The sequence below is a fragment of the Notamacropus eugenii genome, chromosome X, assembly GCF_028372415.1.
Source record: "Notamacropus eugenii isolate mMacEug1 chromosome X, mMacEug1.pri_v2, whole genome shotgun sequence".
In the NCBI taxonomy this organism is placed as follows: domain Eukaryota; kingdom Metazoa; phylum Chordata; class Mammalia; order Diprotodontia; family Macropodidae; genus Notamacropus; species Notamacropus eugenii.
Window position 1 is genome coordinate 6040283 of NC_092879.1, and position 6196 is coordinate 6046478.

Genomic DNA, 6196 nt, shown 5'->3' on the forward strand with positions numbered 1-6196 from the left:
GGAATCTGGGCCAGCAAGAGAAGGGCAGGGGCAGCTTGGAATGAGAGCAGGAGAGGTGAGAAGGGAGGTTGCATATTATTGTAATGAAGGGAGACAGAGAGCAAGGACAGGGAGAAAAAAGCCTCTCCTAGCCAGAGAGGAGACACTAGTGCTGCCTCAAGGACCCTGGGGCCACAGAGCATGCAAATATTAAACAAATGATGTTACTCTAAGAAAAAAAGATAGAAAATAGATCTGGCAGTTAGGGGATCATGAAAACATTACAGAAAGACTCCATGGGTAGCGCAAAGACCCCTGAGAACCACCTCGGGTTGCCAGTGGTAGGTTCCCTTTGAAGAAGGAATTGAGTAAGGATGCTCATGTTTAATTCTAATTGTGTGTTCATAGACTTTAATTCTAATTCCGTGTGCTAAGATTTTAATTCTAAGTCTGTGCTCTATGACTTTAATTCTAAATCTGTGTTCTAAGAATAATTCTAATTCTGTCTTCAAGACTAATTCTTATTCTCCTTTCTAAGAATTTAATTGTAATTTTGTGTTTTAAGAATTTGAACTTGAATTCAAAATTTTCTCTCTGTCTCTCCCCAGTCCCCACCCTGGTACAGCATGTGCTCCATGCATCTCTTTCTTTATTCTGCCCTCCTTTATATTCCCATCCCATTCCATCTCTCTCACTTCTATTTTCCTGTAGGGTAAAATAGATTTCTATACACCATTGCCTGTACATCTTATTTCCCAGGTACATGCAAAAGCAATTTTTAACATTTATTATTAAAGCTTTATGTTACATATTCTCTCCCTTCCTCCCTCTCCACCCACCCTCAATGAGAAAGCAAGAAATTCAAAACAGGTCATACATGTGTTGCCATGTAAAACAATTCCATTATAGTTGTCTTGTGAAAGACTAACCACATTTCTCTGTCTTATCCTGCCCTCCATTTATTCCATTCTCTCCCTTGACTTGCCCTCCCATAATAGTGTTTGCTTCTGATTATTCCTTTCCCCAGTTTGCTGTTTTATTATTTTCCCTCTCCTATCCACTTCCCCCCGTGTTCCTGCAGGGTTAAATAGATTTCCATATCCAACTTAATGTGTGTTATTCCCTCCTTAAGTCAAAATTCATGGGAGTAAGGCTCACTTATTCCATTTCATTTCTTCCCTTCATGGTAAAAGCTCTTTCTTCCCTCTTTTATGTGAGACGATTTGCTACATTCTACCTCTTCCTTTCTCTTATTCCTAGTACATTCCACTCAACAGTAAATTTTATTTTTTAGGTATTCTCCCTACACACACACACACACACACACACACACACACACACGTATGGATGTATGTACGTATATACACATATGTGTGTATGCACATATATATTAGTAATATGTATTATATAATATTGTATGTTTTATATATGTATGTGTGTGTATACTTTCTAACTAACCTAATACTGAAAAAGGTCTCATAAGTTACAAATATCATCTTTGCATGTAAGAGTGTAAAGAGTTCAACCACAAAAATCCCTTATGTCTTCTGTCTTTTCTTTCCTGTTTGCCTTTTCATGTTTTCCTTAATTGTTTGTTAGAAATTTCAGGTTTTCTATTCCTCTCTGGTCTTTTCAACAAGAATGCTTAGAAGTCCTCTATTTCGTGGAAAATCAATTTTTTCCCTTCTATTATTACAGTCAGTTTTGCTGGGTCTGTGTTTCTTAGTTTTAATCCTATGTCATTTGACCTCTGGAATATCATATTCCAAACCCTTTGATCCCTTAGTATAGAAGCTGGTAAATCTTGTGTTATCCTGATTGTGTTTCCACAATACTTAAGTTGTTTTCTTTCTGGCTGCTTGTAGTATTTTCTCCTTGACTTGGGAACTCTGGAATTTGGCTACAATATTCCTAGAAGCTTTCCTTTTGAGGTCCCTTTCAGGAGGTGATTGGTGAATTCGTTCCAATTCTAGTTTGCCCTCTTCTTCTAGAATATCAGAGCAGTTTTCCTTGATAATTTCTTGAAACATGATGTCTGGGCTCTTTTTTTGATTATGATTTTCAGGCACCCCAATAAATTTAAATTGTCTCTCCTGGATCTTTTTTCCAGGTCAGTTGTTTTTCCAATGATATATTTCACACTGCTTTCTATTTTTTCATTCTTTTAGTTCTGTTGTATAATTTCTTGATTTCTCATAAAATCATTAGCTTCTATCTGCTCCATTCTAATTTGTGAAAAACAATTTTCTTCAGTGCGCTTTTGTACCTCCTTTTGCATTTGGTCAGTTCTGCTTCTTAAGGCAATCTTCTCCTCATTGTTTTTTTTTTTTTTTTTTGGTTCTCTTTTGCCATTTGGGTGTCTATTTTTAAAGGCGCTATTTTCTTCAGTATTTTGGGGGTCTCCTTTAGCAAGCTGTTAACTCACTTTTCTTGATTTTCTTATATTGCTCTCAGCTGTCTTCTTAATTTTTACTCCACCTCTTGTATTTGATTTTCAAAATTCTTTTTGAGCTCTTTCCTGACTTGAGACCATTGGATACTTTTTGGAGGCTTTAAATACAGGAACCTTGAAATGGCTGTCTTCCTCCACTTGTATGCTTTGGTCTGCTTCTGGTTGGATGCTTTGCTCTTCCTCATCTGAAAAGATGGAAGAAAATACCTTTTCACCAAGAAAGTAACCATCTATAGTCTTATTTTTCCCCCTTTTGGGCATTTTGGGTTATGTAGTATGTCCAGTGGGGGTTATACTACCCAAGGTTTCAGAAGTTTTGTGCAGCTGTTCTCTGAGATATCTATAGGGACCTGTAAGTTTTCAGTTCCTCAAAAATAGTGTAGTCAGGGGAGAGTTGTTTACTTCTCTCCTGGCTTTTACTCTGCTCTGTGAGTAACCAAAAGCACTCTTTTCTGTCCTGGAACTGAGAGTAGGATCCCCTCTCCACAGCCACAACCAGCTCCACCCCACCAGTACTCCTCCTCACCTGAGGACCACCACTCAGGACTGAGACCAAGATCAGTCGCTCGAATTCCCATTGTATGTAGCCTGAGAACTCCAGAAGTGTCTGATACTGAGGCAGTGACAGCCTGGGGCTGGGGCTGGGATTGGGGATTTACCAAGATTCCCTCTAACCCAGGTGAAAGAGCTTTCTCACTGACCTTTGAAGCTGTGTTTAGTGTTTGTGGGTTAAGAAACCTGGAAATAACAGTTGCCCGTGATTCAGTGCCCTGAAGTCTGCTCCAGTCTCATCTGTGCTGGCTTAGCCCATGCTTGGCTCCACTCTTAGAGCATGGTGCAGTAGATCCTTCATGTCCACCTTCTAGGCTGTCTTGGACTAAAAAATCTGTTTCACTCTGTCATTTTTGTGGCTTCTGATGCTCTAGAATTTGTTTAGAGTTATTTTAAGCGCTTTGAAGGGAGAGTGGGATAGCTCTGGGCTTCTACTTCACTATCTTGGCTCTACTCCCACAATCATCCCTGCCCCAAAGTATTTACTCAGCACCCACTGCATTCCAGGCACTTTATCTTTCCATTTGATTGTGATTCTTCATTCTGAAGTCACACTAAAATCTAATCTCTTTACCTTGGGACAGTCCTTCAGATATTTAAAAATAGCTACCACTGCCTCCACTGTCCTCTTTTCAGAGTGAAATGCCACCCCACTTGTAAGTTCATGGAATTTAGAGCTAGCAGCTTAAACTGTAGTTTAAATAGTTCTAGGGAGGGAGGATCAGTGACTTGCCCAGTATCTTACAGGCAGTAGGGAGTATAGTAGGAGTTCAAACTGAGGTCCTGATTCTGGATTCAGAGCTGCTTCCACCATATGATCCCTCCTCCTTTCTCATAGGGTGAGGTTTCCAGGTCCCTCACCATCCCTCCCTGTCAATATCCTATCACTCAGGTCTTAGAATTGAAATTTCAAAATACCTTGTTGAATGGGACAGCAGCACTTTACCAATTCACTGTCAATGGTTTTTAGATTGGGAAAAAGAAATGAAAGGGGATTTTGGCCCATGTATTTCATTATTCTGATAGGACAGCAAAGAGTCTCCAGGAAGTATGAGGTTTTCTAAGAAGTGATCTCCTTGGACCTAGGTTTTGCGGAGCATCTGTCTTTTAGTCTTTCTTTGAGGATGATAGAGGATACACTGTCTTCTGTGGTGATGACAGGTGACCAGTGTGTGTCTGGATACATCTGACAATGATGCACCTAATATTTTTGAAGACCCACAGGATGATTCTGTCTCAGGGCATTTTTCAGTTTTTTGCATTTCTTTGTGACCCTATTTAGGGTTTTCGAAGCAATGATTTGACATGCCCTTCTACAGATCATTTGACAGATGAGGAAATGGGTCAAAGAGGCTTAAATGACTTGCCATAGTCACACTGCTAATAGGTGTCTGATACCAGGTTTGAACTCAGGAAGATGAGTCTTCCTGACTTCAGGCCCCATGCTCTAGCCCCTATGACACCTCTGCCCGTGTTTGGGCTAACATATCCCCATGGTCTCCCTCTGAAGTATGTGTGAATATTCTCAGATTAGGAGGATTACTGGAGGATATACTGCAGAGCCCTCCAGTGTCTTTGGTAATTTTAGTGGTAATTTTATATCTGTAGGTATATCTTGTAACCTAAGCTGTTGCATAAATCCTAGATAACTCATTTCTATTAAGGTAAAATGGGGATAAGGACTTCTCACATTAGAGACAGAGAGTAGGAAAAACAGGAATTCCGCCAGAGAATCTGATTCAGGCCAATAAGTGACTGGTGGATGTTCACATTCAGTGTGAAATGGAATCGCTTTTAGAAACCCTAAATGCGCTCTGCCTTCCTGGACACCCCCCTGTCCCTCCCTGTCTGGCCTGATCTTGTTCTCCTCTCACTGCAGAAAGGAGGCTACAGCTGCAGTGCTCTTCCCTTTTGTGGAGCCTAGGACGCCCTTCCCTGAACCTTCCCTCCCCTCTTTGTCCTCCCACTCCCAGTTTCTGTAAAGGGGCCGACCCTTCACAACCCCAAGCCGAGCTCAGCTGCTACCCCCCACCTCCAGCCCCAGTAACCTGCCCTCAGGAACCTGGGACCCTGCTCAGCCCGGGTCCCACCTCCTGGTGGAAGATACACTGCGGCACCTTCCCCTAGCCAGGCTGGTGGATGGGGCTGAGAGAGCCAACGGTTGGAGGGATCTGCACTGCTCTGGGCCTGACGTCACAGAGCACTCCTCCCCTCCCTCCTTCTTTCCCCCTCTGCTGTGGGAGGAGGTTAGCCCCGCCCTTAAGTGACGTCACGGGGCCCGGTCCCTCCCACCCTGGTAAGTGTGAGTCTGTCTCAGGAGGATGGGAGTGGGGCCAGCAGCTCAGGGTCGGTCTGCCCCTCATCCACTTCCCTTACCCTCCTCCACCTCCCTCCCCTCTGTTACCCCAGTCTTACCCCCATCTTACAGATTGACGGATCCCGAGGGTCCTGCTAGTGCCTAAGGGGCTGTGAGTTAGGTACGTGCCCCCTCCCCTGCTCCTGTCTCAGTTCCTCCCTTTCTTCTCCATCTCTTCTCTTCTCTTCTCCCCCAACCTTTTCATGAGGCCGACTCAGCCCCTCCCCAATTGGCTTCACTTAGTGCCCGGGAAGATGTGTGTAAGGGTGTGTGGAAGATTCTGCGAGTATCTATATCTTTTTCTATGCATGTTGTGTATGTAGATAGTATCATCTCTGTGTGTGTCTTTGTGAGTGTATGTCTGTGTCTGTGTGGGTGTGTAGATTTCTGTAGCTATGGGTGTGTGTGTTTAGGGGTGAACCTGTGTGTGCCTGCTCCTCCAGGATTGCTCCTGCTTGGGACTTCCTGCCTGCCCTACCCTTTGTCTGGAGGTCTGGAGTTTGGGGGGAATGGGCTTGGGGTTGAGGGGGGTGGGATGAAGGCCAGCAGGGAGAAGATTTTGGGGACACTCCCTCCCCTCCTCAGGTGGACGTTTATGTCCTTTCTTCCTCCCATCCTCCCATCCTTGGTTTGGCCTTGGACTGGGAAGAGAGGAGACAGTCTAGAAACTCTTCCCTTCCCCTTCTCCATATCCCCTCTTTCCTTTGGTGTCTGTCCTTTAATTATACGGTATATTTGTTTTTTATTCTGGTTTGAACCAGAACCAGGTGAAAGGGGCATTTCTCTGTACCTTGTGGTGGAACAGAAAGAGGGAGCTGTCCCTGAATCTATGGATTTCTGTTATTTTCAGACTGAAA